Below are 25714 nucleotides of genomic sequence, written 5' to 3'. Positions count from 1 at the left end.
ATCATGTAAGTAGCTAAGGATGTAATGAGCTTCTATTCTTTCTCTAATCCAATCTCACATACACTACTCTAGATAGACTTACATATTGTTCCCTTTATGTGTTACAAGCTGAATATTTTATTGTTTCTATCTTGAGAAGAAACCCATCATTTGTTTCTTTTCTCTTAAAAATATATTTCCCCGTTAATGAAGTTTTTGGGCATGATTGGTAAAAATAGAACATGTTTTTAACTTTGGATTGTATGCACTATTTCAACACATATCTAACTAATTTCTTGAATGTCCTTTTGTTACAAACATTATTTTTCCTTTCATGATCTTTTTGACTTTTGGCATCCACATTGCTTCATATTTTCCAGTAAAATACTTCTATATTTTTCCTTCTATAAATTTTACGTCTTTTGGCATCCACATTGCTGCATAATCTTACTTTTTAAAGTGTTGTTATTGTATTCTAGTGACCTTTTACTCCTTGAAATAACATACAAATTCTTAAAAGTACCATTATTTTACCTATATTGTATAATTTCTTGTATGCACATATAGGAGACATTACAAACATGTCATTGATCCATTTTTTGAATTCTTCTAATCACATGCTTTTTGAAGTTAACTTGATGGTATTCACCATTTTTTATCGTACTTTAATACCTCTACCATGTTTTGATCCCTTAGACTCATTGTGCTTATATTTTAGCTGCCTCATCCGTTTGAAAGTGGGGTCCTAAAACATTTTCTTAAATTATTATTATGTTTTTTCAGCATGCCATTCATTGTTGGTACAAAAGTATGTGAATTACTTTCTTTTAGTACTAATTGATCCTAAAGTGAGATATTGTTCGAGGTGTGAAGCCCCACAACTCTATTGGTTTCCTTCTAGTTGTATTTATCCAATTTAAATTTTGTTATGGAGATTTAAATATCTAGCTATACCATAATTTAATTGGGAATTATTGTGTATTAATGTAACTTGGTGTTTGCAAATTATTAAATTTATTATTGTATTTCAAGAGTGAACATTGGTATTTATATGATGAAGCACAATAAATTCTTAGTCTCTCTAATTGTCCAAAATCTTTTTTCTATTTTCTTTTTTACTTTGCACTTTAAATCTTTTCATAATTTCTTCCTAATTTTTAATAACTCTCATTTTTTTACCAATAGTAAACTGGTTATCTTTTCATAGATGAGTTTGTCTTTATAAAATATCTTATTTTTTATTCACCATTCATGCACACACACAATGATAACTCCCTTTGAAATTTGAATATGCCCTAAATTTATTCTCAGTCACCTCATAATTAACATGAAATGACTCTTAAATTGAAAATACTAATTACATTTTCAGAAAGAATATATATTATACTAATTAATCTTTTAATGTAATTTTATTTATATTCATGTTATTTTAAATTGTAATTTACTAATCTATTTCATATGTTTTATCCTATTTTTTTTTATTGTAGGAAATAAATTATTAAATTCATTTAGATATTCTAATTTATTTAATCAAATATTCTATCCACCTTTTTGGTGTTAAGATTAAAAATATACATTAAACAATCTTGAAAATTTTCTAAACAATATCTTATCAGCTATAAAATGATTTCAAAATCATAAACCAAAATTAATTATTAATTAATAACTATAAGAATAATAAACATGAACTAAATCCTTGCATAAAGTGATTTATAAAGCTCTATAAACTTACATGCAGTATTGACAGGATGTCCAAACTTGTGAAAACCTAGCTCACTTGATAATTGTTCATAATATACCATCTATCTCTAGGTGATTTTGGAAGGTTACCCATACTTCATTTGGTTTCAAAATGGCTCCCAATACCATAAAAATTTCCATTGAGAGCATGCACCATGAAAAGAGTACTAAACAAAAACCATGTTTTAACATGGTACCCAAAAACAATAAAGGATTTTGAGCAAATCCCTCAACCTACTAGAAACATGGTTTGATATAAGATCCTTATCCAAAACAATACTACAAGGATAGAAACCCTACCAAACAAACCACAAATCTCCATCATGACTCTTTTCAACCTCAATATGAGAATATTCCTCCTAAATAGGGAGAAGAGAAAGGGGAAGCTAGAAAAGGAATCTTAAAGGTGTTCAACTCTAAAACTAAAAGATGCCAATTGAGACTGATGAATAATAATATCCAACACTCCTACATTCTTGAGATAACTAACCATTACCTCCAACAAACTAGATCAATGATTGAATTAGATGTCACCTAAAAATCATCACATAAAAAAATCCCACCTCATGAGGAATTGAATCCACTTCTATATAGGAAATTTACGAGGTTAAAACCTTAATAAATTAGTACACCCTTATAGAAGATAAAAAATAATAATAACTTGACATAAGAAAAGATCCATTAATCCACAACCTTAAAAAGTTATAAGCAAAAATAAGAATTGGCCAAAAAGGATCCTTTAAGAGTATCAACTAGCAAACAACAAACACAAAAGTTAAAAAATTACACAAACAAATAATTTAACCCAAGAAAGGAAAACCAATGACCAAGGGAGACAAAATCCACTAAGAAAAATACTCAAGATCACACAAGAATCGAGGTGGAAAAAGGAATCAATAGAAGAAAATATGCAATAAACCTCCACAAACTATAACATTAGAGAATAGAGTATCAAACATTAACAAAACACAAAACAATATAATAACCCATCCTAGAAGAAATGATAAGACCCGAAACCCATCCAACAAAGTTAGGTCAACCAATTAAGAAACATGGTATAAATAAAAAATAAAAAACCCAAAAAGCACTAAATAAGGAAATCTTAAAAAACATAGAATAAAACTAAACAATGGAACAAGAAAGTTCACAGAAAAATAAATGGGGTATGTGGGGGGCAAAAACCCAAGGATTACCAAATCGGCAACAAAGAATTGAGGGAGCCTCTTTTCACCACCAAAGGAATTGGTAATCTTAATCCCACATATGACTAAAACTATCTCCTAAAAAGAAGAGTTAGGAATATGTAGCCTACCACTTGCCAATAAAAGGACCCTACACAAAAGTTGAGCAGAGAAAACAATCATTTTCATTTTCATCACCTCTTGATTCATACTCTAATTCTAGTCTAACCAAACTTTTATTTGTCCATGTAACCCTACAACACACCTTCTAAAGATAAAAATAAAAATATTCAAATAATAGGTCAAGGTTTAATGAATTTAGAAAACTAAGTATACAGGCAGGTAACTTTATTCCTTATGATAAAAATTCATATAAACTAATGCATAGCTATATTTCTCACCTTATCCTTAGATATCAATACTAGCAATAAAGTTTTATACATAATTGTGAAAGAAATAAATACTAAGATATGTAAGAAAAAAATTCAATTAATAGGTCAAGGTTTAATAAATAAGTAAACCTAAGTAGATAGGAAACTAACATTAGTTTTCATAATAAGAAAAATATATAAACAAATGCATAACTATATTTGTTCATCTTACCTTGAGATATCAATTCTAGCAATAAAGTTTCATACATAATTATGAAAGAATGAGGATGGTCACACACAATCCAACATAGTACTAACAATGAACTAATAAGACACTACAAGGAGGATGGACATTGCCAATCAATTCATAGACACATTATTAAAATGCTTTAAAGATCATAGATTGAAATATTGGACATATACTAATTTAAATAATCAAATAGGAAAATTAGAAAGGTTTGGGATCCCTTTCTTAATCTTTGGAAGAATCTTAATGTCATCATCTACTTAGATAAAGGTTCCGTCAACATTGTTAGTAACTTTGGTTGAATCCATAGAAAATTAGAAAATAAAAATAACACCCAACCACTTATCTTTGTTCAATTCTATGATCATTTCTACAAATCTAGAATCATGGTCATTGTTGTTGATGATGTCCAAGTTTAGATTTGGATCTCATGTAAATATGAGTAGAGAAGGAAAATAAGGAATATGTAGCTTATCACTTGCCAATAAAAGGACCCTTCAGAAAAGCCTAGCAAAGAAAACAATAATTATCATTTCCATTTCCTCTTGATTCATATTCTAATTCTAGTCTGGTCAAACTTTACTTTCTCCATGTAACCCTACAACACATTTTCTAAAAATTAAAAAAAAAATATTCAAATAACATTATTCCTTATGATAAAAATTGATATAAACTAATGCATGGCTATATTTTTTCACCTTATTCTTAGATATCAATGCTAGCAATAAAGTTTCATACATAATTGTGAAAGAAATCAACACTAACATATGTAAACAAAATGTTCAAATAATAGGTCAAAGTTTAATAAATAAGTAAACCTAAGTATATAGGCAACTGGCATTTTCATAATAAGAAAAATATTTAAACAAATGAATAGCTATATTTGTTCACCTTACCTTGAGATATCAATTCTACCAATAAATTTTCATACATAATTATGAAAGAAATCAATACTAAGTTATTATAGTTAATCTCACACACTGTCGAACATAGTAATAACAATGAAATAATAAGACACTAGAATGAGGATGGTCACACACAATCCAACATAATACAAATAATGAACTAATAAGTCATTACAAGGAGGATGGACATTGTTGGTAAATTCGTAGAAATGTTATTAAGATCCTTTAAAGATCATAGATAGAAACATTGCACATATAGTAATAAATAATCTATTAGGAAAATTTGAAAAGTTTGGGACACCTTTCTTCAACTTTTCAAGAATCTAAATGCCATCATCTACTTAGATAAAGGTTCGATCAACATTGTTAGTATAACTTTGGTTGAATCCATAGAAAAAAAGAAAACAAAAATAACACCCAACCACATATCTTTGCTAAATTCTATGATTGTTTCTTGAAATGTAGAATCATGGTCATTGTTATTGATGATGTCCACATGAAAATTTTGATCTCATATAAATATGAGAGGAGACATGTCTCTATGGTACATATAAAAGATAATCATCCCTCTTTTATCAATGTTTACTCTAAGATGTGAGAGTAATATACTACATATGGTAAAGTAATATATGTAATCAATTTAAGAAAATAAGGTATTGCATTCTAAAACATAATCACCTCCCTTTTAGCTATCCTACTTCTAAGAAAATATTATACTATATCAAGTCAAATGACCATCTTCTATAATAATTCTATAATTGTGTAGATTCTAATGTTAGATTATCATATGTGCTCCCAATAAAAGATTTAGATATAAGATGACACACAACAAAGCCATCAAAATTTGATTTATTTCTAACTACAAAAAATTTATGTAATAATGCAAAATTTTGTACAAGTGACCTAAATTATACAAAGATTCAATAATAACAAAAATCTTTATTATATTATACCATCATTGCAACCAAACACATCATATTTTTTTTAGAATCTGATAACTTCAACCATTTTAAATAATAACAAGTGCCACATAGTGACATGTATTTGTCATTAGAATAGTCTTAAATTATATTATAGAAAGAAAATAATATTTGTATTGTATATTTGCTTTAAAAAAATAAAATAAAACTATCATAGTATTCTATATAGATTATATAATAGTATATCTTAAATTGCAATATTTATTTATTACTTATAGTATGCATATATTAAAGTTTAATATAATAAATATCTTAGAATATATCTTTGTCATAAATTATAATATTATTTAAAAAATAAAAATTACACACACATACACACACACACACACACACACATAATAAAATTTGTTCTAATATATGAATTATTAACAATTTTATTTATATAATTATATAGTTTTATTAACTATAATTTTTAGCTTTCATCATAAAAGCATATTAATATTAATAAATTCTTAGCAAAATTTTGGTAGAAGAAATGAATATGGGGAGCCTCCAAGAAAAGGGCTCTTATAACATAAAACTAATAGACCCAATAGTAATTGAGATAAATCTTCAAGTTATGAAAAATACTTACTATTATTGATTGGTGAAAAAAAATACAATTGTTATACTGAATAAGTGAATGCAATAGTATATTGCTAGGAAAAATACAACAAGTGCCACATAGTGGCAAGTACTTGTCATAAGATTATTTGAATTGATAGATTGTTAAAAAATTTTAATATATATAGCGTTATTAGTAGGATAATTGTAGTGAGTTAATATTGGATTAAGTAGATTAAAGAGTAGATACATGCAAAAAAAAAAGTATTAGTCGCGACCCATCCTAGCATCGATGATACATTATTATTTTGATACTCATGGCTCGATATGTCAGAACATTATTTGATGCACTGAACATTATTATGCTATTTTACGATGTGTGATGCTTTACTTCAATTATTTGATTTCATCATTTAATGCTTTATGAACATGTATAATGATGAAGTAAATGAATGCAAAACTAACACCTTGATTATGCAATTCTAATGGTCAGAAATATGAGTAGAATTAGATGAACAATTGATTATTAGAAAAATGGATGCTTTAATTTGTATGATTTTTTAGATATGTAATTTACATAATGCATGTGATTTCTTGATCTAATAATGTGTACAATAAGTGTACAAAAAATTTAGACGAGAAAGCCCAACGGAAAGACGAAACTAAAATACTTGTTAATTTTTTGCTATCTTTGCATTGTCTTTCTTTGAAGGTTGTTAATTGGTCTTAAAATTCTCCTAGCTTTTATTTGTTCCTATTAATTCTTTAAGGCTTAAAAACATCAAATTTAGGTACCCTAGGGGTAAGGATGTGGGTGGGGAGCACCTTCCAACCCCTTAGTCCCTTTGTTTGACTTTTAGGGTCACTCGAAAACCCTATTTTTGGTTGATTGCAAAAATTTATTGTCTCCCACTTGAGTTGGTGACTCATACTCCATCTTGAGTTTGCTTGAAGTCTAGTTGAGTTAAGGATCATACTTAGAGGCATTTTGGATTAGTTTTGGGGTTGTTACCCTATCTCTAGTTTTGGAGAAAGTTTGAAGATTGAAGGAAGAAAAGGAAAAGCTCTTCTCAACCCACCATTTTTTGCCATAACTCTTTTTGTGAAGGTAGGAGTTCTTCACTCCTTTGAATTGTTTCTTCTTGTGTTCATGCTTGAATCTTGCTTGAATCATGCATAAGGCATTGTGTTTTTTTTTTATTGCTTGCTTCTGTGTTGGGGTTGATGGGGAGGGATCTTAACTTGTTTTCCTTTGATGTTATTCTCATGCTTGCTTTGATGTTTTATGTTTTTAAGGGGATTTCATGGGGATTGTTTTGGCATTAGTCACCCTTGGATAGGGAAGAAGTGGCCATGTGTGGGGGAAGGGCCTTAGTTGGACCTCAATAGTGTAGAGTCTCCTCTCATGGTGAGAGGAGGGAAAGCAGGTAGGGTGTATGGGCCCCTACTTGTCATCCCATACCTTGTATGAAAATTTTAATTCTTGAAGAAGGGAAGGAATGAATACCCTTTTTATATTGGCCCAAAAGGGTAGTTGTAGAAGAATGGAAGTTCTTGAATTATTAGCCCTGAAAAGGCTATGTTATGGTATGGTGATTGACATCTCCTATTGAGAAAATCCACCTCCCCCCTATTTTGGTTCATTGTTGAACCTATTGTGAAAAATTGGGTTGGGAATGCATGCTTGAATTGTTCATCTTATTGTGTTGTTTTACCTTCATGTTGGTTCTTGTCTCTCCCATGGTTCCCTTGATACATTAAAGACTTTGGTAAAGATCTCTTGTGAAAGCCCTAGAAGAGAATTCAATTGAACTGTAACATTATGTAAAATTGTATTTTAAATTTTGATGTATTTGGAAAAGATGTTGGGTTTTCTTACTGGTTCTTTCCTAATGGAGTCTTGAACTAGGACGAATAATAGAGAGAGAGAGAGAGAGAAAAAAAAATTGTGGAAACCTCCTTGTATTGCTCTTATGTGATTTCAAATTTTGCATAGGTATGTGGGAAAGTAGCTCAATAGATAATGTCTTTGAATTATAGATTCTCAAGTTTTCAATTATGTTAAGGAAATGTAATTTGATATGTTGAAGTGGCCAATTAAATGTTTATATATTAAGAGGAAATGAAAATCCTACATTGTGGACAATGGAGTTATATCTCTCCTTGTTGAATTTCATAATTGACAAAATCAAATTTAATTAAGAGATTATGCATCTCCTTGAATTTAAAAAAATAAGGAACATATACCTTGCAATATGATGAATTATAAAACATAAATTATAGGAGAGAAAAGAAAATTATAACCCTATACACATCCTTGTATTAGTATGCTTGTTCATAGAATTCTATGTTGTCACTAGGAATGAATATCACTCCTAGTATAACAAAAAAAATTATAGCAAGAAAATATATCTACACTTAGAAAAATTGGCTTCAAAAATAAAATGTGCATCTCTAGGAGGAAAAAGCTCTCTGGAAAATGTATGAGAGGAAATTTTAATTTTCCCAAGTTCACAAAGAATATTCTCTAAATTTTTCCTCTTTGAAAATTCAACAAAGTCATTTGCTAATTCTTTATGCAATATAAATTAAATAAATTCAAAATAAAAACATATAAATGTATATTTTGATACAAATCTTATGGTCTTCTCTCAACAAAAAAACTTTTAGTATTTACTCATGTGGCTATCTAGCCATCACTAAATCTAGCTTCAAATCATCTCCTACCAAATTTGGGCACATTCCTCTTTAGCATTAAACTCCATGTGACAAAAGGAAAAGTACTTGCCTAGGACTTCATGTAAATTTAAACTATAAATTCAAAAGAAATTTAAGGCATACCCACTTACTTATCTCCCCCCCCCCCCATCCTCTTACTTTATTTCTACCTTCCCATGTCTAGTCGTGGATATCCCAACCACCTACCAACATGAGCTCACATGTCATTTGTGACATGTCATGTCAATAAAGGGGAGCAAGGCAAGTTTCTATTAAAAAAAAACATAAGTTTTGTTAGCTTTATTACCCACCCCACCCACCCACCCCCACCCCCCCCCCCCCCATTATCTTACTCCCCCGTGTGCTTGAACTCCTACATGAGTCTCATGCATGCAAGGAGAAGAGGGCAGGTCTGCACTGATAGGCCTATGTTAGCACAAGGACTATGGGACATCACAAGTTAAGGAATGGGGAAGCCAAGTGGTGGCTAGGCCACTTGGCTAGGTTGTTGTATAGGTTAGTTTAGGTAGTTAGTAGACTAGGTTAGTATAGGTTTGTTGGTTAGTAGTTAGGTTTATTGTTAGTTTTAATAAGTTTGGCATTGATTTAATTAATTAGATTAGTAGCTAATTTTGTTCAATTAGAAAGTAGTATAATATTCTTTTGTGTTAATATAATTGTTAGTATAGAACAGTAACTTAGTTGTTAGATTATAAATTAATTCTAAGTTAAAAGTTTTAATTTGAAATTAGTATATTATAATTAAAATAATTTTAGTTTTTTACTAATTAGTATAAACTCGAGTTGTAATGAGTATGTGTTAGCTAGTTAATGTTCTAAGTAGTTGTATTTAAGATAGTTGAAGTTATTTTGTCCTAGTATAGTTATCTATTGCTATAGTTGTATTCTATTTTTATGTTATTAATTAGTTCTATAAAATTTGTGAGTTAGCCAGGTTGATTTTAGGATTGGCATTATTAATGTGAACTTCAATTTATAATAGTTCTAAATAAAGATTAGATTTACTTATAGAGTTATTTGAATTAATTCTAAGCGTCAATTCTAGTGTAAATGATAGATTAATAAATTGGATTGTTATAAGTATGTTAGAGAAAATATTAAATTAAAATGTAGATAGTATAATCAATAATAATGTTATCTTTATGGTATGTATATTAAAGGCTAGTTAGATTTTTGATTAATGTGATAAGCGTAGTTAGCATGGTTGATTAGTTAAATTTAATTGATCTTCTAGAGTTCCACATTCTCTTAATGATTAAATGATAAAAATCATAATGTCGATCAAGTTATTAAGTTATAGAAGGGCTTAGTTAATTAGTTCATTATAAGGTTAGTGGTATTTTGATCATAATTGAATTAATGCTAAACAAGTTGTGTAATTAAGAGATAGATGTCATATTAGATAGTAGGTCATTTTGATGTATTGAATAAGTTGTTTGTTTAACTTTTGTCACCCTTAGGAGGTAATAGTTTAAGGAATTTAAAAAAAAATTTGATGGATTAGGACTTTAGTTAAATGGATTAGTTGTTTGATTTAATTAATTGATTTACTAAGGAATTTTCAGTTCACCCAGGTTACCCCTTAAACGAAATGTTCAAACTAAGTTGTAACCTTTTTATATCATTGGGAACTTGCCTATAAAATCTTTTATGACCACATTATCTTATTGAATCTTAGTTCTTTAAAAAAAAAAAAAAAAATCATGTTTATTTTACCCTTATATTTTGGGCATGACATTAACATTTAGTTGGAGATGTTAGAAGTGATAGTGAAATAAAATGCAATAGATTTTTATTTACTTATGTCTATTTTAATAAAATTAGTTTAAGTAAAACTATAGTATATAAATTTAATATAATAATTTGTGTTAAAATATGTTTTATTAATATTTATGACTCTATAATTTTTCTTTTACCAATTATGATTGAGTAAGTTTCAATATAAAATTTAGTTTCTAAAACTCAAGGTGGATAAATGCTAAATAAAAAAAGCTAATGTGTCTTACAATGACATTTAAATTTAAAAGATTATGATTGCACTTGTAAAAACGCAACGAATATTTATCAAAAAAAAATTGAATACTTAAACATAATATATATTATTAATTGAAGGGTATTTCCTATCATGGAAGACACTTGTAAAAAATCTCGAGGTGGATTTTTGGATCAACAAGGGGTTTCTTGGCTCTACCAGGGTTTGATGCATCGACAAGAGTTTCCTTGCATACAACTCTCTGGCTAAGATTTCCTTCTATGTTCTCCATCTATCATATTGTGTTTAGTGGAGGAGTTTTTTAGGGCTAGATTATAATGTGTTCAGCCAGCTATGACCCAGTAGTTGATACTGGTGTTCACACTTCTACTTCAAAAAGCCATGCTACCTCTATTGAACAAACATCCTCATAAATTAGTCTTAAAGGTTTTTCATGAGGTAGTCCTGATATTATCCTTCCTCTATAAGAATTTGAATATGCATGTGAATGGTTAGAAAAATATACTTGGATAGGGTATTTTGTGGGTAGGACACCTCTTGAAGCCATGCTCTTAGAAAGAGTTAACAAGAGTTGGACTCCTCATGGAGTCTACCTTGATGCTAACCAAACCTTTACCAAAGTTTTTTTAATTCTACTTCACTAACCCGTCCTAGGCTGATGCAATTTTTAGTAATGGACCTTTTTAGGTTTGTTCCTCCCGACTTGTGTTTCAACATTGGTCATAAGATTTTATAGTCTCTAATGACAAAAAAATTAGGATGCTTGTTTGGATTGAGTTCCCTAGTCTACCCTTGTCTTGCTGACCTTTTATTGATTCCATTGCTAAACTCTTGGCAAAGTTGTTACAAAGGAATGCAAGAATTTTTTTAATGCTTTCTCTCAATGATGCATTTATGTTGAGGTTGATGCCTCCAATCATCTAAAGGATACTGTAGAAGTTCAAGTTGGTTCAAACACCTTCTTTGAGAAGGTGCTCTATTTGAACCTACTTGAAACCTATTATATGTGAGAGTTGGTCGAACACAAGATAAGGGATTTCCCTTTGGTAGTACCTGGGATTAAACAGCCCCCCCCCCCCCCTCGCTCGCTCCCCTGCCCCCCAGGGATGCTCATGCTAAATCATTAGAAGGAAAAAAAAAGGGGGAATAAACCACTATTGGGTGCAAAGGAAAGGCTTCCTCAACTCCCAAGAAGACATATATATATTCTATGTTCATTCCTCCTATACAAAGAGAAGTGCAAACCTCAACCATTGCACAGTCATTGGTAGTTTTACTAGAGTCAAATCCTGTTGATTTACATGTTTCACACCATGTTGTTTCATAGGGGATCAAGGTAGCTATGAGGGCTATTACTCCTATTGTAGTTCACACCCCACTTTTCATGTCTTCCTTTGTAAAATCTTTGGTTTCATACTTTCTTCTACATGTCACATTATTTGACCAGATGACATCATGTTTTCATTTGTACATGAAATTGGTTTCGGTGGTGTAGTTACTCTCTTTTCACCTTAGCTTCATTCTATTACTATTTTGCATGGTTTTGACCCCATGCACAAAATTATTTGGATTTTTCCATCTCTCAATAATCATTCTTTTGGTATAGTTAATATTTATGCTTCCAATAATGGTGTGGAAAGATCTCAACATTGTTGTTGGATGGTTGACAACTTGCCTCAAACTACTTGGGTGATGTGTAGTGAATTTAATATAGTTGACTTGGCTTTTGAAAAAGAAGGTATTTTTCCTTTTCATTGGATAGTAGGGGAAAGAAAAGTGTGGTAATACATGTGTAATAAATTGGGCCTATTTGATCCCAATACTAACTACCACAAGTAGAGTGGGGTCTAGCATACTTGGTCTAATTTTGGAGCTGGTTCATGCTATATATTAAAATGTTTTGATCATGCTATGACTATTGCATAACCTTTTTTTTCCTTTTTTGAGTAATGAGAGTTACCTATCATTCCTCTACCAAGTGTGGCATTGTTAGAACACTATCCCATTTATTTTTTTATTTCTTGGCAAACAACTATCGAGTAAGCTATCAAAATGTAGTTTTTCTTCAACTCATTGATGTTGACACATTCTTCCTCTTTTTCTAACACCCTACATGTCTCAAATTTTGATCCATGTCCCCACTCACAATCAGGCTATATTAAAAGGTAGAATGATACCATTACCAAAATCAGTAGATTTCTTCACATCTATTGGAGGTAGTTGGTGGTTTTCAGAAAAAGGTCTTATGAAACCAAAAGAAAGGCCCTCAAGGAGGCTTCCTAAGCTTTTTTTGTTAACCCATTTGATGCTAACCTTCAAATTCATCTTTCCAAGCTTCACTATGATAAATAGATTATGAATAACTATGCTACTAGGAGAGCAAATCAAAACTTACCTCCATTGGTTGGAGGTTGGTGATAAATCTTCTAAAGAGTTCTTTGAGGCTCTCAGAGACCGTCATACCAAAGTTGGGATTATAAAGATTAAATAGGGAAATACTATTCTCACCAATCTCCCTAACATCTTGCATGCTTTTGTGCATCATTATGAATTTTTTTTCTTTGCAGGGAAATTCTATTTCTTGGGAGGAAGCTCTCAAAAAGTGTATTTATGTTGCTCCAAACTACCAAGTGGTCAAGAAATGGGCTTTCTATAGTGAACTCCTCACCTTTAGGGACCTCAAAGATGATATATTTTCTATGGAAGATGACATGTCCCCTAGGTGTGATGCTTTCCCTTGCAAATTTTACATCTATACCTCTGGGAGTCTATAGGTCTAGACTTGCACAAAGTCTATTTGGAAGCTTACCATGCTAAGAGCATAGGATCCATTATTAATAAAGGAAACATGAAATTCATACTTAAAGTTGGTAACTATCAATATATTTGTAACTGGTAGCCCATTACCTTACTGAATGCGTCTTACAAAATCATTGCTAAGGAAATCTCTTTTAAGATTTATCATCTCCTTCCTTTAACTATGTTGCTTGAGAAAATTGGGTTTATTAAGTTCAACTATATTCTTGATAACATCATTATTATTTGGGAAGGCATGGAATGGGCTTGGAATTCTAAGTAGCTGACTTTGTTTTTGAGAATTGATTTTTCCAAAGCTTATGATCACATTCAATGATCATTTATTTTGGCTATGCTCCAGGCTTTGGGGTTTGGCCCTAACTTTCTTTAGTATGTGGAGATGCTCTTTAGAGATGCTAATTCTTGTATTACCATTAAAAATTCTCAATCTGAAGCCTTCAGGCTCTTTTGATGCATTAGGAAGGGTTTCACTCTTGCTCCATCTTTCTATGTTATTGTTACTGAAGGGTTTGGCTACTTACTAGCCCACTCTATTTCCTCTAGTTTGGTTCATGGAATTTCCTTTCCTAAATCTTCTTCCCAACTTGTTAATGGGAATTTTTTTTATGGTTCCTTTCTCACTCTTTTGGAGGATGAGCAGAATGTTGCTAATGCCTTATATTGCTTGGACACCTTTTGTCAAGCTTTTGGTTTGACTATTCAATGGCAAAAGACGTTTTGTTATAGATAATCTTTTCTTCCAACACCACCCTAGCTTACTCAATTCAAGTGGAAATGATTCACTCATGAGGAGATTTTCCACTTTTTGGGCATTCCCTTTCCTTTCCAAGATTCACCGGTGGACTTATGGAATGTTATGCTCATGAAAATTGAAAAGAAGCTTGACTATTGGCTTACTAAACCCCTTTCTCTTTAGCGAAATTATAGATTTTCACAAAGGTGTTGGAAATTAATCATGTTTATTACTTCTCATATTGGGATCCTTCCAAAGCCTCTTATCTTAAGTTGGAATTCTTACTTAGTGACTTTCTTTGGGCATCTAGTTTGATCACATTGGCTTTCATTAAGTTGCCTAGGATTTTTGTTTTCTCCCCAAAGAGTTTGGAGTGTTTGGTCTTCTTTTCACTCAAAAACAAGGGCTCACTCTTTATGATAAGTGGATTATTCATCCTATCACTAGTGATGAAGCTTGGAAATTTTTGGTTCCGCACTAGATCACTTCTAGATTTCCTGTCAACAAGCTTGCATGAAAGGGGATTGGCTTTCAAACCCTTCTTTTCATGTGGCAACCTATTCACATCTAGGGATTTTATATTATCAAGAGCATATGGAAGGCTTGGGAAGCTATTAATCCTTGGCTTTCTTGTGTTGGTGATGATTTTTGTGATGAACTTCCTCTAAATCAAAATAATTGTTGGTGGTCCCCGTTATTTTCAATTCAAGGTGTTCCTCTGACAAAAACTCAAGGTGCTAGTGCTCTACATTTTTTCAAACATGGCATCAAGATGACTAAAGGCCTCTTTTACAAGGTCTCTATGAGTCTTAGATCTTGGTAGGATATTCAAGTCTAGTTTCATCTTGCTCATCAAGATCAACTGACTTTTGATCTTTTTCTCTCTGTAATTCCAAATCATTTAATTCACAAGGTAGGAATTTAGTCTATTCAACCTTTGTAAAAGAACTAGAAGTGGTATCCTATAACACCCTTCAATAGTTATAAGCAAAGCATAGGATATCGATGGCTCTTTCCTCATCTTCCCATGGTGGATACTCTCAAAAAGTGATGGCATTTATAGTCTTCTCCTTATCAATGAAGGATGTATTTTGATATAAATGATTCAATTTACACTAAAGCATGCATTTGTAATAATGTCATGATGCAGATTTAGGTCTAAGAAAACAAAGTGGCTCTGTACGTGGCCCAACTTTAAGAGGTACTCAATAATTGGGGTAATGCACTCTGTATGATAACTAGAGTGCCTCCCAATGCCTACAGTAACCATACTCCACCTAGTAGCCACCATCAAGGGCATAGCTCCTCTACACATTACTCGCATGCACCCCACTTGTAGGCTCCCTACAATTTCTCTCCTAGTAGTGGCAATGGTGGTTTGTAGTGTCACCTCTCAAATTCTCCACCTTGATACTGTAACATTTAGGGTCAAATTACAATGGTAATTTGTGATGGTGGTGTAATTTGTTGTGATTTTCATGATTTTTTTACAATTATCCTGGACAACATCACAATATTGATGTTCATGTTGTAGTTGCAACAACCTCATGAGTATAAAAGGAAAAAGAAAACACAAAAATCATTTTCCATTTGATTTTGATTGTGGCGAATTACGCACGAAAGAGATGGAGTGAGCTAGGCATGAAAGAGTTGTAATGTTATGAACTTATTGTGGCCCTTATGATCAGTGCATTTGGTTGTTGTGCCCTCATGATCTCTATATTTTGTTACTTGTTGAGCTATCATTTTGCACAATGCTTAACGATAGGAATCCTTTCGAATTCCTCTCTTGAAAAGCTAATCTTAGATCAACTCCAAGGTTCTAGGAGATCTTGTGACCTACTAGAATCTGTTCAATTAAAGATAAATATATTTGTTCATAGGGAGCCCTTTTTTGGTTCTCAACTATTCGGATAATATTTTGAACCTACTTGCTATCTCAAAATAACAACCACACAAAAAAAATTATATTTTTGTATTTTTTTTTTTTAATGAATGCAATCTAATAATGCAACTATATGAATTCTTAATTTAACCAAGAGTTAGTAAAGAAAATAATGAAGATATGGTAACAAGAAATTTAAGCAAATAACATGAAAAGTAAAATCCTAACAAATATAAGCCACAAAAATAACACGTCTGCTAGTTAAGCCTTTGAAAAGATCTATAGGTAACCATACAAAAATAGGACTAGCACTTCCTTAACTCCATTGATTCAATTGTCAATGGGAATTTAGTAACCATAAGATGTTTCACTTTTCATTAGGTCACAAGGCCATGGAAAGTGGGCTCATGCGAGACAAAAAGATATGTACGACCAATATGGTGATCTCTTCTCCAACTAAGTATGTCAGTGGATTTTGTAAAATTGTAGCAAACACTTGAATTAAAATATTGCACAATCAAAATGACATAATAAAACTATTGGCTCCATTACACTCTGTGAACATACATTCAAAAAATATAACACACTCATGCAAGAATCACTACACTCCAAATGGGAGCATAAATAGCATATATTATTACATCAAAATCATATCCTAGAATATATGTTACATTCCTAAATTTATAAGAAATCTTCTCCTTAATTTGTGTTGAGAGTGAGAGATATCTTTATGCAAAATATATGCTTCTAAACTAATAAAAAAAAATATTTATGTACAAACTCACTCTCTAATTGGTCTATAATAGGAATCCATCCATATTTATATCATTAGATGCATGAGCATTTACATGTCTTAAAATAAAGAAAACATGAGAAAATAAGAAGAAGGAAGCAATTAGATTATGTAAGAGTGTTTGGAAGTGCCAAAAGTAGAAGCTCCATCTTCACTAGGTGTTTGTAGGAGTTAAATTGTTATTAGAATGCATTTCCAATGCATAGAAAAGCTCTAAATTTAGAACTGGCAGTTAATTGTCAGCACACCTCTAACTTCTTAAAAAAAAATTTGGCACACCTTAGAAAAAGCACACCTTGGAAGTAGCACACCTATACACCTGGCACACCTGTGCACCTTAGGAGCAGGCTCAAAAAATGCAAAATTTCACCAAGTCTCAATTCTAAAATTCTAGCTTATAGGTTTTGTTCCCCTTCATGCCAAAGCTATGTCTGGGTATTTTCTCTTGAATTTCTCAATAATCTTAGTTACTTGGGATGCATCCAAAAAATCTAAAGCTTTGTATTTGTCCTTTACTTTCTTCCTATAATTTCCCACCTCGGTGCGAGTCTCTACAAAATCTCCCAATTTCACATCCAAGTCCAATAATGCTTCTTTAGTCCTGAATGCATGCCTAATATCATCATCATTAGAAGATTCTTGAAAATTTTTCTAAAACTATTCAACAACTACTTCTATAGACATCAAATTGTCCCTTGAATCATCTTCAAAAATATCTAAGCATGCATCACTATAATGTTTCTCTACCTCTAAAATTTTCTCTTGGGTTTGATCCTTGAGCTTAATATGAATATCCCCATGTAATGTTTCCATTACTTTATTGCTATCTATAATCTTCTCTATACAATCATCAATTTTATCTAACTCTTATGTTGTATATACATCTATTAACATCGGATATCTTTGACCCTTGATCAATTGTAGTGCTTGCAGGTCCTTTCCCCAAGTATGTACTTCATCCATTAAACGGAAATCATGATTCAAAATGGCCACTATCTTATCTACATTATTCTACATATGGTGTAGTAGCTTATAATTTCCCTGTATAACTACACACCTTTCTCTTCAAGAATTTCTTGCCGTTGCTGACAAGGTTTCAAAAATGAATCTAGCAACACAATTTCCTTATCTCTTTTCTCCAATGCTCCATTCCAAGATTTTTAGGATCTAAGGCACTAAAAACTTCATTTAGACATCCTTTTAGGATCACTTTTTTTTTCCCAAGTGTTATCAATTCTGTGTCATCCTATTCTAAGTGCCTAAATACTTCTTTAATTCTAGTTGTCACCATTAACTTGGCAATGTCCAATGTGGGTTTCCCAAGAACAACCTCCCTAATTTGATAATCTTTTGGATTAAATTCCTCACTATTTACATGTGGAGGAGGGATAGCAACATGAGAAAAAAAATCTTAATTCTGATCACTCATGATAAAGGCCAATGCTCATGCATCTTTTGGTGATGACTCAGGTTTCCTAAAAACTTCAATCGATTCTCTCATTCCTTCTTCCTTAGTATCATATCATTTCCTCTTGTTTCTAATCACCTCTTTTCTCAAACATATTGAAATATGTTCCCTTGGAGATTTACCTTTCGACAAAGAATTAGTTTTCTCTGCTTTGCTCTTCCCCTTATCACTACTCTACGGAGTCTTCTCCTTTTGTGAGAGATCCACATCAAGAGTCTCAATGTCTATTGAGCCCATAGTTCTCACCTTTATGTATTAGAAAGTCTACTAAGGATTCTCACATATTTTCCCTTCCTTTGACACTTCATTGGCAGGTATTTTTTGTGTCTCTTCCACCTGTTCTGCTTGACCCTATTCTTCTTCATTTTTTGAAGGGAGTGGAGTAGTAGAACCTTTATCCACACAAAATGTAACTTGATTTGGCGATGGTGGAGCTACATTGGGTCCATGTGGCTGAGATGAAAAATAACTCCAATCCTCCTATTGAGGTTGACTAGTTGGAGTGTCTATTATCTTACTTCCTACTAACTCAGTGCTAATTGACATAAGGACAAAATTTGAAATTTGAAAGACATCATCCCCTTCACCCTCCTTCTTATCAATCCATTGCTACAACTCATCTTCTGAAGTGGTAGATTGAATAGGCTACTCAAAAATGGATGGTGGTGTAATGGTGGAGCTTCTTCTCCATTCTAAGTTTGTTCCTCTAGCAAGACGAGTCCTTTACTCAAAGGAAGGTTATCTTCGTCATCTTCATCATCCTCTTCTTCGTCTTTTGGAATGACTTCTAGGACTAATGGAAAATAAATAACTCTTCTAATCATCTTTTGTCTCCTCTACACTGGAGTCTTGATCTTTCTTCTTTTAGGAGACACTATTAGTACTTTTTCTTCAATCCCTCCTTGCCCTTGATCTGGTAGTGGCACTTGAGGATTATCTTGGCTCTATGTAGATTCTCCATTCTCTGAGCCCTGTACATTTTTTGCCCCTTTTTGTGGTGATTCTTGAGCTAGTTCTTCTTCTAGCTTAGCTTTTTGGGTAGAAGTTATCTTCCTCTTTCCTTTACCATTTTAAGCCCTATAATATTTATCTTCTCTATCAAGTTGGTGCACTATTTTTGGCCTCACTGGGGACTGAATTGTAAAATTAGGCACTGTTACCTTGAATCCTCTACCTCTTGTTGGGAGGGTCATAGCATGGAAAACTACTGATTGAGGACTTGGATCCAATTTGAAAGGTCTTTTGATCCAATCCTTAGTCAATTTAATGACATGCCTAGCCTTATGATTAATATATGAGTTTTCTTCCTTATCAATCTCTGCATTCATAATGGATTAATCAAAAGTCTTGTCTCTATTATACAATGGATTAAGTACATGCTTAGTATCTTGTTGCACTACCTTTAAAGGAACATTTATCTTCAAAGCACTACTTTCCAAATAAAGAGTCATCCTACACTAATCCCTTATATGGATATCATAGTCATCTACTGCATTCATCCAATTGTCCTCAATTGCATCTTCATGTTGGAATGTTTTTCCCACTAAGTAGTTCACTCTTCCAATATTATCATAATAAGGATGAGGAGAGTTACATTCATCCAATGGATATTGATCCCTCTCAAGATCAAAAGATGGAATATCCTATCTTTGGAGGACACTAAATGGTCCTATAGTAATGAGCTACACCCAGGTTATCTTATGCTACCTCCTTACTTTGTCATATGCAGTCAAGAGTTGTCAAGTGATCTCTAATATTATAAGTCTATAACTTGGATAACTAGGGAGCTTCTTGGGATTGATAGTCATACCAGCTACACTCAAATTTAAGTGAATGCCTGATATTGGATGTAATAGGCACCAACTTCTAAAATCATGGTCGCTCGCTCATCTGACATCCTTTTTGCATAATCCCCTTTAATGAACTAGGTACTAGAAAAAATAAAAGCATAATTCAATATCCTATATTCCTTTCAATGAACTAAATACTTGCAAAAATAAAAGCATAATTCACTATCCTATATTCCTTTCTATGCTCTAGAAGCTTTTTCTTCACCAACTAGGGATATACTATATAAGGCCATGCGTTAGCATTTTGCATGCTACCCTTTTTGAAGAGTCCCAAATAATTTTTTCCCCTTGCCACTAATAGGTACACCAAATAGGATGTCATGTAGAATTTATGACTATTCCTAACTATCACCAGTTGTGCATCCTGATTTTCACTAAGAATGGAAACCCAATCAATTGGTATCTTTACTGTTTTGATAGTCTCAATAAAATGCACCGTCCATATGTCAAGGTTTCCTAATGCTGGTAACCCCATGACTCTATTCAAGAGTATTATAGAATATCTAATATCCTCTTTCATATAGCCCCTTTTCATGTCCACTTTACCTACTTTATGCCCCAGAGGAGTCTTCTCAATGAGATATGAGGACTAGATGATTTTAGATGCTTCCTCTACATGTTCTCTATACCATCTTTCCACCTGGTAATAGGGTAATCTTATAAACTAAACTACTCTTGAGAGATGGAATACCTTTTCTATGTTCTTAAATCATAAATCTATCATGATCTCTCTAGTTATACTCTTTACAACCCTTTCCTCTGAGACATAGTTTTCTTCTAGTGCCATGATCAATTCTAAGGATTGTACCGATACTAGATGTGATGTTGCATTGACTAGTCCCAATCAAATAAGAGTAGATATCAATGGGGACTTCTTCGTAGGTTTGTTTCAAGACACTAGGAATGCATTCCAGTTGGTATGGCCAAGTTTAGTGTCCTGGATCTCTGAATAGTCATCTTGGAATTGTAACTTTGCAGGAACACCTAGAAAATGGAAAATCACTAGTTTCAAGACCATCTTTGTAGTGAGGGAGGATGATGAAGAAGCCATCAAGTTTGCACAAAATCAATGTCTATTAGTTCAAAGTTTGAAAAAAAAATAATTAATATAAACCCTAATAATGAGAGGAAAATACCCAAAAACCCTAATTTATGAAAACTATTAGAAAGCTATTTTTAACCTTAAAAGGAAAAAAAAAAGAGCACATCTAGTCCACCTCATAGGTGTGTTAGGTGCACTTTACCTATATACCAAGCTTATTAATGGTGCACATTTAGTGCACCTCATGCAGTGCACTAAGTGTGCACCCTTACAATACATATAAGCTCAAAAGTGTGCACATTTAGCTCTCCTCATGTGGTGTGCTAAATGTGCACCCTTTAATCCTTTAAGGGATGCCTATTAGTGTAATGGTGTGTAGTTGTGCACCTAGATAGGTGTGTAGCTACACACTTTAAATTAGGTGTTAGTCTTTTCAAGTTTTTTAAGATTAACATCAATGTAAAAGAGAAGAAGGTGTGCAGTTGCACACATTAGATAGCTATGCAGTTGCACACCTTCTTATGGTGTTTTTGTAAGGTTATTTCTTTATGTGCAGGTGCAAGGGAAGGGTTAGAGTAGAGAAGTGCACCTCACAAGGTGCAGAGGTGTGGTGGTAGGGAGCACGAAAGTGAAAATGGTGTGGAAAAAGGGGAGGGTCATGGGACTTATAGACCTAGGGCTTTAGCACATGTCTTGGAGACATGCCACTGTGCAGTTACACACTTCAAAGAATTAAGCATTCATCACAATAACTTTAGCGCACTAGCACACCTAGTGAGGTGTGCTAGTGCACATCCTTATGCACCAAAAATGACTTTCTCCCTCAGAATTTTGGTTTTTACAATCTAGGTTTTTAGGCAGGGACCCAAATTAACCAAAGTCATTAGGAAAAAGCCATACAAAAGACTCAAACCTCAGACTAGGGATCTAGAAAGCTAAAAAATAAAGTAGGAGGTTCTAATTTCCAAGTCAAATGGGGCATGCAGTTGTGAAACCACAACAAATAGCCTTGACAAAAGGTAGAAATGAAAAACACATTCTTCATCAAAAAACATTCCTCTGATGTGTGTGTAACACCAAATGAATCCTAAATACTCCAAGGATATTTCAAGTCACTTTATAGTCAAAACCTTAGAATCTTGAATCTCCAAGTTCAATGTGTGTTTAGTGTATCTATTTCCTTCAACACCTCAGAATGTAGTCTATCAAAAAAATTTGAAAACTTGGAAACAATCTTCCACCCCTTCTAGTCCATTCATTGGGAATCTTCTTGAAAGTTGTTTATCAATCCCTTAGCTGACTAGATGAGAGAATCAATTATGAGGGCTCTTAACAAATTGTTACTTTTCATTTCAAGTCTTGGGTAATATTTTGAATAGTATCTTTATGTAGATCACAATGTCAACATTTGATTTTATGATGAAGCAATTGTTTTGATACTAGATAGCTTATTTGGAATGCAAATCCCTATAATTTGATTACCTTTCTCAGACTTTATAGAATCTTTCATTCTTAACACCCTTTTCTTTTTTATTATCTTTCTATACCCTCAACGTGCTTAGACTATATGGGCAAGACATTTGTGTCATTTCTTAGATTCAATCTTTTGTGAATGTCCCTTGCATTCCTCTTTTAAGAACTTTTAGAAAATCTCACACTAGAAAATGATCTTAGTAATTCCTTCAAGAAGACCCTTCTATTTGAACTAGTGGAGTTTGGACTATCCCTCACTACCTTTGACCTTGATTTGACAATACCTAAGATAGTCAATCTTTAAATTTGCAAAGTGTTAAAAACTTGTCAATCTACAATTATGAATTCAAGACTGAAAGTCCCCTATTACTACAAGTAACACCCATTCCTTAGTTGGTATAAGAAACAAAATCATTAAAAAAATTTGACAAAGACATACTTCTTCCCAAAAGTTAGAACCAAAAGAGTGGTAAATAAGATTTGTCAAGATAAAATCTTGGATGCACCTAACCCCAGAATTGACACAACTTTGAAAATAAACACACACAACTAAAAGAAAACATGCAATCAAAATGAAACACACTTGTATAAATCAACACACTTATATATATATATATATATATATATATATATATATATATTAGGCTTCAAAGTAATGCTTTATAAATTTCCCATTGATTGGCAATGGAACCAATTCTTGTTGTAAGGAACTTAGCCTAAAAGTGTTTTCTCCCAGAATTTTTGTGATCTGATAAGGACCAATCCAAAAGCATTGAAACTTAGTGTGGCTACCTTGCTTTTCTTTTTCCTTTTCCTAGACTAGAAAAAGGTTGGATTTTCTAAAAGACTTTATCATGGCCCTCTTGTTCAACCATCTTTTCATGGAAGCCAAGATGTTTCGTCATATGCTCCGAAGTAGCTATCTGTTTCTCATCCATCTCCAAAAGATTCATTAATTTGATTTGTACTCTATCAGCATCTTTAGTGTACCTACTCATGAATTTTGAAACAAGAATCCTGAGGTTAAGTGGGAATACTAGCTCTTGTTCATAGACAAGTAGATATGGAGATGTCCCTAAAGCATTCTTAACCCTAACTCTGTCCATCCATAGCACATATTTGAGTTGAGTATGTCAATCCCTTGGATTTTCCTTCAATAATCATCTTATTATTGTGATCAAATTCTTATTCATAGACTCAACTACAACATTTCCTTATGGATAATAATTTGAAGAGAACTTGATAGTAACCTAATTTTCCAATGCCCATTGAGTTAGGAATACTAATGAAAAAGTTGATCCATTATCACAAACTAGGGAGAAAGGCATCCCAAATCTAGCAACAATGTGTTCTTCCAAGAAGTTAGTAACCACCTTAGTTGTGCAATTTCTAAATGTCTCTACTACTCTCCAACATATATAATAATCAGTAGTTGTGAGAATAAAAGTATGTCCTATTGATGGTGGTGGATTCACTAGATAGATGAAATCCAATTCCCACTTTGCAAATGGGCATACCTTAAACACTGGTTGTAATGGCATTGTACGATGTCTTTCTCTGTTAGAACTAGTCTAACAAATATGACAAGTGTGCACATGTTCAAAAGTATCTTTGAATATTGTAGGTCAAAAATAACCTGATCTTAAAATCATATGAGCAGTAGCCTCTGCTAAACCATGCCATATACCATAGTTATCATGAAACTATTACCAAACTTCTTTTACTTCTTTGTGTCCAAAGCACTTTAGGTAAATTACTTCATAGTTCCTTTTGTATAACTTTCTATCATGCAATATGTAGGATTCACACTTCATTTTGAGCTCCCTATGCTAAGAACTACTCATCCAATTGGGCTATTAATTTTTTAGAAGATAGTTAAAAAATCCTAGTATTAGACATTTCTTACTATACCATGGTCAATATCAACTTGAGATACTATAATCTTCTTCTGATTCTCTTCGTCCATTTCACCATTAAATCTAAATTTCTTCTCATCCTTGATCTGGTTATCAACTATCATTTTTTATAATCCTTGGCCTCTTACTAACTTCATGGGTTGAATCTCTAAATCAAATTCTTAGAGGATTTCCATCCATTTTCCTCATCTTTCACCAAGTTCATTTTGCATCAACAATATTTTAACTATTGAATTAGGAACAATCATATATACCTTGCTCCTTAGTATATAATGGTGGAACTTCTTTACTTCTTTGAATAAAGAAAAAGACTATTTATTGAAGTTGGAATAATTTAACTTGACATTTTTTAGAGGGAAACTCATAAAGGCAATGGACCTTTCATCTTCTTTTTCCTTCTTCTACATAAGAATCCTAGCACATGAATATTCTAAAGCAAAAGAGTATATTTTGAAAGGTAGTCCATAATCTGGACTCACTAGTACTGGGGCTATGGAGATGGCCACTTTGAAACCCTAAAATTATTTCTTAATCTCTAGAACTTATTCTATTTTTTCTCCCCATTTGAATAAATGATTAAGGGGATGAACTATATCTGCAAATCTACTTATGAATTTTTGCACAAAATTTTTCTTTCTAAAGAAAGACTTAAGTTCTTTTCAACTATGAGGAGGTGATAACTTTAGAATGGATTCAATTCTATTAGGATCAATGGAGATTCCAACTTCAGAGATGATATGACCTAGGACCTTTCCTTTTGTAACTCCAAATGAACATTTCTTGGGATTGAGTGACATGTCATATTTATGACATCTATTATTCATACCCATCTTAAATAAGCAATGTGATTTCTTTGATACTTTAAAAAGATAGTTAAATTATCCATGTAGATGACTACACACTTGTTTATTAATCCTTTAAAAGCTTCCTCCATGGCTCATTGAAATGTAGCCCCTACATCAATCAGCCTAAAGGGAATTTTTCTATAAGAAAAGTTTCTCATTTAGTCGTGAAGGTCTTCTTTAGTCTATCCTCTTCATTAACCATTACTTAATTATA

Source organism: Cupressus sempervirens, chromosome 8, assembly GCF_028749045.1.
Source record: "Cupressus sempervirens isolate cs-2001-9-10 chromosome 8, ASM2874904v1, whole genome shotgun sequence".
NCBI classification, from domain to species: Eukaryota; Viridiplantae; Streptophyta; class Pinopsida; order Cupressales; family Cupressaceae; genus Cupressus; species Cupressus sempervirens.
Note: the sequence above shows the minus strand (reverse complement) of the source record.